Source organism: Mustela putorius, unplaced genomic scaffold, assembly GCF_011764305.1.
Source record: "Mustela putorius furo isolate JIRA1106 unplaced genomic scaffold, ASM1176430v1.1 tig00003845_pilon_pilon_pilon, whole genome shotgun sequence".
Taxonomy (NCBI): Eukaryota; Metazoa; Chordata; class Mammalia; order Carnivora; family Mustelidae; genus Mustela; species Mustela putorius.
In genome coordinates, this window is record NW_025421998.1 from 60940764 (window position 1) to 60949814 (window position 9051).

Genomic DNA, 9051 nt, shown 5'->3' on the forward strand with positions numbered 1-9051 from the left:
TCCCTCAAAATTTCAAAGCAGATGCAGAAGTCAGTCAGTGTCTCCTAATCTCCCGTCTCTTCCTCCCCCTCCTCCTTTCCCTGCATCTATCTGGGTTTCTATCTTCCTTTCTTTTTTCTTTTTTTTTTTTAATTTATTTTTTATTTATTTTCAGCATAACAGTATTCATTATTTTTGCACCACACCCAGTGCTCCATGCAATCCGTGCCCTCTCCAATACCCACCACCTGCCCCCCCCCCCACTTCAAACTCCTCAGATTGTTTTTCTATCTTCCTTTCTTGTGAAAGCGCCACAGGATTCCAGATACAGACAGGGAATCGCTGCCTACAAAGGAAGGAATGCAGCCCCAGCTGATGTAAGCACTTGGGATGGGAGGGACGCTGATGAAATGCAGACATCTCATCACACTGTCCGGACCTTCTGGGAAGTCAAATGTCTGACACACATGCCTCAGAGTCAAATCTTCTGGTCAAGAAACCCTGTGGGGAATGCACACAGAGCCAGCCTCTCCCTTCTCTGCTGGAACCATGGACTTCCAAACTGGACCATAATGTTGGTCAATGTCCCCATTTTAGAGATGAGGAAACTGCCCAGGGCAGGGTGGATCAACCAGAACCAGAACCCAGATCTCCTGGCAAGGAGGCAAATGCTTCTTCCGTGTACTTCTGGTCAGAAGAGCTGCCTGGGCTGCAGCAGTTCATCCCCTCCCCCACCACACTCTCCAGCAGGGATGGACACCTGTCCAAATGGGGAAGGGTAAGGCCCCTTCACCCTGTTCGCCCCCAAGCAGTTCCTGCTGGGAACTCCTACAGTACTTCATTCCCATTTCTCTGGGAGAAAACAGGTGTTTTCCCTTTCCTGACTTCTCCCTTCACAGTGATTGATGGTGACAGGGAAGGGCCAAGACTCTAAACCCAGCTTATCTGATTCGCATCACCAGCTGTGTGATTTGGACAAAGGACACCACACCACCCTTCTGAGCTTCAGTGTTCTTATCTGCAAGGTGCAGATAGTAATAGCTCCCACGGCCTAAGATCACTGAGAGGGTTCAGTGAGCGAACATACACACGGTGTTCAGAATAGTACTGGTCCCACCGTAAGCACTTATCATGGCCAAGAAGGGAGACTAGGCTAGGACTTCAGTCTGGCTCATCCTCGAGGCCCAGCATCTGACTGAGGGATGGTGCCTATCTGGTTCATCACCGAAGCTCTAGAACAGAGGCTGCCAGAGAACAGAATGGAGTGAATGAATCAGGCACAAAGCCCAGTTTAGATCTGGGGCTTTGTTAACATGCACTGAACGACTATGGATTTCCAGAGTCCACACTCTCACTTAGGGGAGGTCACTCGCTAAGTTTATTAGCGGATAAACTCAAATTTGCAGACACCAGTACTTTCTCTTGCTTGAAGGCATTTATATGAGCTGCTGCCTTAAAAACTTCAATCAGAGCTCAGCTTGCAACTTCAGGGCATTGTCTATGCATAATCTCAGCACAAAATCACCTATGCTTTGTGACAATGTCCCCCACGATGCCTTATGGGGCTGATGTGCAAGTGTTGGTGGATATTTTCCTAGTGTTATCCAGGTTTTGAACACCAAAGTTCCAACCCCCACCCCCCTGCTTGGTATTCATCTCTGAGGGTCAGTGAACAGAAATATCTCAATAAAGAAAGCCAACAGAGCCTCAAATCAGAGACGCAGATCTGGAACTCTAAGTGGATTTGAGTCTGTACGCGGAAGAAGGTGTCCAGTCCGGAAGCCCCAGGACATCTGGAGATGGCATTGAGAGACCACACAGAAGGTGTCTGCGGCTTCTCAAAGGAAAGGCACTCTGTCAGAACAGAATATGTTCGTCACCTCAGAGGCTTGAGTTGAAACTTGACCTTGTGTAAATAAACACTGTTGACTGCTGGCCAAAACACTTAGCTTGAGACTCTTACTCACCCCACTTGAACGTGCAGCCACAGTTAGAACCATCTGGGACACAAATCTATCTGAAGCCCAGACGCGGGGTATCTGGGATGTGTGCATGGTGGCCCTGAGGGGTGCTGAGAAGTTGGGAAGATGCCAAGTTTCCCCCAAGAGGCAGCAACACTCAGGGCCTGGGAACTCCAGAGACCTCACCCAGTGTGTCCTATCTTAGGGAACAGGCCCACCCACCAGCTGAAAGAGACCTGACCTGCCACGGTCCCTCACTCTGTGACCTCATGACAGCGTCACAGGAGTATGGAGAAAGGGGACAGTGCAGACCCCGCAAAGCAAGCTGGCATGCCATGGTGAGGTCTCGGCCCCTTCTGGTTTGGAGGCTTTTTCTGTGACCTGAAAGCTCCAAGGGAAGAATTTTTTTTTCCAAACCCTGTGCCTTTTAAGTATGCCATTTTCCTGGTTTGATGTACAGGATGGAGAAGGTACCTCTTTCAGGACTTTGGGGCAAAAGCCAGAGGGACAGCAGACCAGCAAGAAAAACTGCCCTTGGCGGGGGAGATGGGATTCCCAGCATTTTGCTGCTGCCGATGTGGATGCTCAGACAACCATCCTCCTGAAGAGCCTCTGCTCTTCGAGGACTTTTGTTCCTGTTTCTAAGGAGCTAGAAAGGACTGGAATCCACCAGCACCCACCCACAGAAGCTCCTGCTGAAGGATGCTGGGATCTAGGAGATTCACATGCATTTACACTTCGGCCCCAGAGTACCACAGAGCTGGTGCTCCGATTCCTGGCGCAGCCCTCTTTGACTTTATACTGACTTTCGTTAGTTCATCTAGATATTGAAAACCCCCATTTCTGTCTCCAGAATTGTCTCACACAATAAGACAAGGTTCATAAAGCTTAACAAATAGGGGTTGCTAATTATCTTTTTCTTGTAGATTACAAACAGAAAAGGCAGGGGGGAGAGACGATCTCCTCGAGGCCTCTGTCTCTTAGAATAAAATCCCAAATCCTTTCCAGCCCAGAAGGCTCTGGTTGACCTGAGTTCGGTTCATTCTTTAGCTCTCTCTACACATTCACCAGCACACCTGATGCTCTCCAGCCTCTGAGCCTTCAAACACGCCATTCCCTGTGTCTGGGACACTCTAACTTCTTCTCATCCCAAGTCCTGGTCGTAAAGGCTTTTTCTTGGGAAGGCATATCCCAGACTTCCTGAATCCTAGTCCAGCTCTGATATTCTGTTTCCTGACATGCTGTTGTTTTCACTTACAGCACTTAGCCCAGTTCCCGAACTATGTACGGATGTCCCACCCCTTCCTCCTCTGCTAGCCTGTGAACTCCCTTTGGCCAGGCACTGGGTCTGTTTCATTCACTGCTGTCTCCCACACATTTTCAGAGACTCCTGGCACTGGCAAGGTCTTGTGATAATATCTGTTGAATTAATGTGTTGAAGAATTGAAGGCCCCATGAGCCAGAAGGAACCAGAAGGTACAAAGAGCTTTCTAACAGCCCTCAACACCAGGCTGATGGGCCAGCAAAGCACTTCACACCTAGAGGAAAGCCAGAGAAACAGCTGCCGCTTCCTTCTCTGAAAGGCCAATGCATCCACAATAGAGAACCTGCTTATCCCGGCCCATGCTGTGCTGGCTCAGGCCAGATTTGGGGAATCTGGAAGATTGCCAGAAGAGGGTACAGAAGAGGGAAGACAAGTAAAAAACATCTGAAAAGGCAGTCTACTGGGAATGGGCCCTGCACTTTGAACGGGATATCCTTTAAATACGGTTGTGCCCACCTCAGCTCCATCTGGAACTTCCAGGCCTTGTTTCTATCTCTCCAAGTACCCCGCACAACGGTCTGGGGAAAGGTAGGTTTTATCACACCCAGGCTAACAATCCCCATGCACGGAGAGGGCGGGTTTCTCCAAATGAACACCATAACCCATTCGAAGAACAGCAATCCAGGCGAGTGTCAGGGCCCCCCCAAGCCCCATCACACCCAGTGGATCTCAGCTCTGCCGGTGGAAGCAATGGATGAGATTTAAAAGCTGCAGATCCGGGGTGGGGAAGGAGTCCCACTTTCATTTCATAAGCAGGCAGTTCTCTGGGAGCTGGGGCCCTGTGTGAGAAACAGAGTTCCTCAAGGGCAGGAGGCAAGCATGGGGAAGTAGAGGAGGGGAGCAGAGGGAGGGGCGCTCGTGGAGCTCTGCTTGCAGGGGGTGGGGTGGGGTGGGGTGTGGTAACAGGGTCCTGCTTCAAATCCCAGGTGCAGCGCTTACTATCTGGTGACTTCAAGCTACTTATGTCATCTCATGGTGCCTTAGCAATCTCCTCTGTAAGACGGGGGAAATGATAACTAGCCCAGAGGGTTGGGGGATCAGGGTTGTGCACAGTAAATCCATGTAAGTAAATCTGTGTGTTAGCACTACTTAGGGTCTACTGAATCGGGTGTATCACCATTTCATCAAGCCCAAATCAGTCCTATCAGGTAGGTAGAGTTTTCCCCATTTTACAGAGATAAAAACTGAGGCTCGGTACCTTATCCAAAGCCACACAGCTCAAACAGGGCAAGACCAGCGCTCCGACCCAAACAATCTTTATCATCAGTATCATAATAACTGCCATTTCCTGAAAGCCAGGAGGTGTGCTAAGCACTGTACATCCATTACCTCATCAAATACTCAAAACCACTGTAAAGAAAGATTGCTTGTAACTATTTGACAAAGGAGGACACAGGGTTGGAGAGGTTCAATATCTTGGCTGAGGTCACACAGTTAAAGAATAAAGCAGGGGCTTGTGCTAGGAATTTCCATAGTTTTTCTCCATTTCTGTCCTGCCTGTCCGTATTTGTTCCAGATGGCATACCTCTAACTGAAACCATCGATGTGCCTGAATCCCTATTAACTGTAAAACACTTCCTTGATAAATGGGGTCCATGAGTGCCTCCATCCCAATGAAAGAGCCCACTGTCATGAACTGTATGAAGTAAGGACATCCTCACAGGAAAGCCTAGCTTTCCACCAACTTCCTTCTAGAAGGTTTGGTTTGCGGGTCATAAGGAGTAACTAGGGGTAGGTGTTAAAATCAAGCACGGGGAGTTCTTAGTCATGAGACAAATTAACCTTTTGGTAATTAGAACAACACAACTGCTTTTTTCCAGTAAATCGTCATCCACTCACAGCTCTTCTGCCATGGAAGGATCCTCCCCACCCCCCGACAATGCATGGCTGCCCTACTGAAAATATCTACAATTCTCCCAACTGTATTCTGCCCCTCACCTGCCTGGTGACAAAGACACAGAAAGAGGGCAACTACCAACATCCTGAAACAGAATATAGTGACTTCTCATGTTTTATTAGAATACCAACATACTAGGGCGTCTGGGTGGCTCAGTCAGTTAAGCATCTGCCTTCAGCTCAGGTCATGATTCCGGGATCCAGTCCCATGTAGGGCTCCCTACTCATCAGGGAGTTTGCTTTTTCCTCTACCCCTCCCCTGCTTGTCTTTTCTCTCTTATTCTAATAAAATCTTAAAAAAAAATAAATAAATAAAGGTCTCACTCTTTATATTAGCTCAGGTCTTGATCTTGGGAGTTGGTGTTCAAGCTCCTATGCCAGGCTCCATGCTGGGCACGGAGCCTACTTTAAATGAATGAATGAATGATGAATGAATAAATTAAATAAAACCTGAAGCGAATCTGGTGCCATTACCGGGGCCCTTAGGATGATCTCTTTATTAGTCCTTTAAACTATAGTTTTCTCTAATTTAGAGGAAAAGGACTACCTCACCTAACAAAGTCCAAAATGGCAGTTTACTAGACTATCCTTCGGATTTTAATGAAGTGCGGCACAAAATTTCTTTGCTCGCTTTACAGCAGCTGGTCCCTGCGACAGCACTAGAGCACCAGGATGCCCTCAGACTGTCATTCCCCCAGATGTGGCTGGCATCAGACGCCGGGGAAGGGCAAAGGCAGGAGTGGTGGCGACACTAGCTTGACCATCTCTGCAACATAAGCTCTGCCCACAGCTTGGTCTGTGGCCATTCTAGATAAAACACAAGAATAAGAATTCCAGCCAGGAAGTCTTGCTTTGACACACTTTACAGCACTGGGTGAAAACCATAAGTTAATTGAAATGGCAGTGACTGTTCACTGCTTACTAGAAGAGGCAAGTTTGGAAAAAACACTTGCTCTCAATGAGCATTTGATGCATCAAAGACATTTCCTCCAAACAAATTCAGACTTTGTGGATGGAGGAAAGGAGGCCCTTTGTGTGGGACTTTGCCCCACCAACTTGACCGTGACCTTGGCCAGGACTTCTAGAAACGAGCCAAATATCTACAGCTTCTGCATGACAAAAATTCAGCACAAGGAAAATTTTAGCTTTTCTAATTTCATCTTGCCTAAAATCCTTCCAAAAGAGAATCGTAAAATAAATTGGTAACTTAGACCTCAAATCCTAGACTTAGAGTTTGAAGAAATATTGAACTCTTTTCTTCAGATAAAAAGAGACAAGAATTTGATATGCATGTTTAAGCAAAAATCAGCGATTGCACATATACTGCGAAAACACTTAATTTTTACATGACATCACTGTTTATATTACTGACGTCTAAACAGTGCTGTTACTGGGAGTGATCCTGATGGTGACACACAGAGCAGGTCCCAGGGTGAAAGGTCCAGCCAGGATGTTGGCAATGACCATTGTAGGATCTGGGTTCCCCTTCCCAAAATTCCTACTGTTCTTGGTCATTGAAGAACAATTCACTGTCCCTAGGCCAAGAATCAAGAGGAAAAACAGGAGCAGCCTGCGTGTTGTATGGGGACGCTGCCAGCAGGAGAGCCACATGTATGTGCCCACGAGCCACATGTCTGTGCCTACAGACAGCCCAGCTTCCTCAGGAGCCCATTTTTTGTCTCTGCAGCAGCCGAGTGGAAAAGTCTCAAGATTAAGGACTGTTTTCTTTTGTCAAGAAACTCATTCCAGGGCGCCTGGGTGGCTCAGTGGGTTAAGCCTCTGCCTTCAGCTCAGGTCATGGTCTCAGGGTCCTGGGATCGAGCCCCATATCGGGCTCTCTGCTCAGCAGGGAGCCTGCTTCCCTTCCTCTCGCTCTCTGCCTGCCTCTCTGCCTACTTGTGATCTCTGTCTGTCAAATAAATAAAATCTTAAAAAGAAAGAAAGAAAGAAAGAAAGAAACTCATTTCATTTGCAGGGAGTAAAGCCCTCAATTAGCCCTGGGGGCAAAGGGTTGGGGGGCGGGGGGGGGGGGGCTGCTGGCTTGAGATTCCTGACCTCAAAGCAGCTGGAGGTCCAAGGGGGAAGAAACTCTCCCCTTAGCAGGGCAGAAGAACTGCGGAATGTTGAGGGAGACAATTTCTGGACAAATATCTCCCCACCCTTCATGGCTGCATTAAGAAAACAGGTGTCAGACACAAATAACCACAGCTCACAGAGCACCTGCCATTTGCTACACATTATCTCATTTAACTATATTATTCCCAGGACAGAGTTACTATTTTTATCCCCAGTTTTCAGGTAATTTACCTAGGGGCACATATCACAGAAGTGACAGAATCTGAATTTGGGTCCAGGTTGGATGGACTCCAAAGCACTGAACTTCTTTCTCCACTCCACAAAAATTAGAAGTACTCTTCTTAAAACATTTAAAAGTCCTTTCTTCTACCTCTGGGCTGTTGTTTGTTGCAAATACACTTTTTTTTTTTTTAATCTGCTCTGCACACATGGTAGAAGACTGTGTCTTGTCCAATGGCCTTGCTTCTGGTGTTATAGCTACTTGGTCCCAACTATCTCCCCATCCCCCGGATGAGGAAGGGTCCATCCTAGGAAATTCAATCCTCTCATATTCACAGTAGGATTACCCTTCGCTGGATATGGTATAACCCACATGGAAGGCTTTCAGAAGGAAACCCTGTGGCAAACACACCTGGCCTCCCCCTTAAAGCAGATTACCCAGAAGCTGCCGAGGCCATGGGTGTACGGTATCCCCCAATTTCATGTCAATGCAACAATGGTGTCATCTTCTAGAATGCAGAACCAGGGGGGGGAATCATAAGGATCCGGCAGTCCTTGTTTTTCACAATGCGCCAAAAGACCGTGCGAATACACGAGGTTTATTTTGAACACGCTATTCACCCTGCCAAACAGTCTCATTCCCCTTTCTGCGGCTCAGAAGCCCGCTGCCGGGTCCCCAAGACCACGCAGGACAGGGGTGCAGCGGGATCCGTCTGCTGCTGGACTCCATCAACGTCCCTGCCGGCTGTCTTTCCACCTTCCTTGGCAGCCATCCTTTATTTGGAGATTGGTTTTTCCCAGCCCTACCTGCACACTGGAATCACCTGGGGAGTTCAAACGCTCTAGAGGCCTCGGTCCTACCACAAGGAATTCTGATGTAATTGGTCTGGGATACGGAAGGGGCATTCTAAGTTGCAGGCCGGATTTAGAAATCCCCTAACGAGGGATCAGTGATTCCGCAGACATCGAAGTTGATCCGTTTGAACTTTTTCTGCATTCCTCAAACTGCATTTCTCCTTCTTGTCCCACCCGGAGCTCTTCCAGGGGGAATATTGCATTCTGCCCACAAACAGGATCCCTCCTCTCTGCGCCTCCCGGCTAGCAGCGCCCAGGACCCCAGGAAACTTCTTCCCGGTGCGACCATCCCCAGTCGCTGGAACTTACTTGGGCTCCACGTGTGCAGACCTCGCAGCAGCTGGGAACCAGAGCGAGCGGAGGCTCGGAGCGCGGGAACCGAGGAACACCGAGGCCCGAGAGCGCGGGGACCGAGGAGCACCGAGGCCCCGAGAGCGCGGGGACCGAGGAGCACCGAGGCCCGAGAGCGCGGGGACCCAGGAGCACCGAGGCCCGAGAGCGCGGGGACCCAGGAGCACCGAGGCCCGAGAGCGCGGGGACCCAGGAGCACCGAGGCCCGAGAGCGCGGGGACCCAGGAGCACCGAGGCCCGAGAGCGCGGGGACCCAGGAGCACCGAGGCCCGAGAGCGCGGGGACCCAGGAGCACCGAGGCCCGGGGCAGCGCCGAAGCCGAGAGCTCACGGCACTGGCAGCTGCGGGAGGCTGGGAGCAGAAGCGGCTGCGCCCCGGCCCGGAACGGGA

The 9051-nt window shown here is 49.4% G+C and overlaps 1 protein-coding gene across 4 annotated transcripts in view; it reads right to left on the reverse strand.

The window, feature by feature from the left end:
• Positions 1–8740, reverse strand: part of NOD1 (nucleotide binding oligomerization domain containing 1) — a 68099-nt gene extending 59359 nt beyond the window's left edge. For 3 of the 4 annotated variants that reach the window (XM_013061491.2, XM_004762567.3, XM_013061490.2), the window contains exon 1: positions 8620–8740. The gene's annotated coding sequence lies outside the window, so the exon portion shown is untranslated. The remainder of the gene's footprint in view (positions 1–8619) is intronic. The other variant, XM_004762565.3, reaches the window with a different exon arrangement.
• Between the last annotated feature and the right edge of the window lie 311 nt (positions 8741–9051).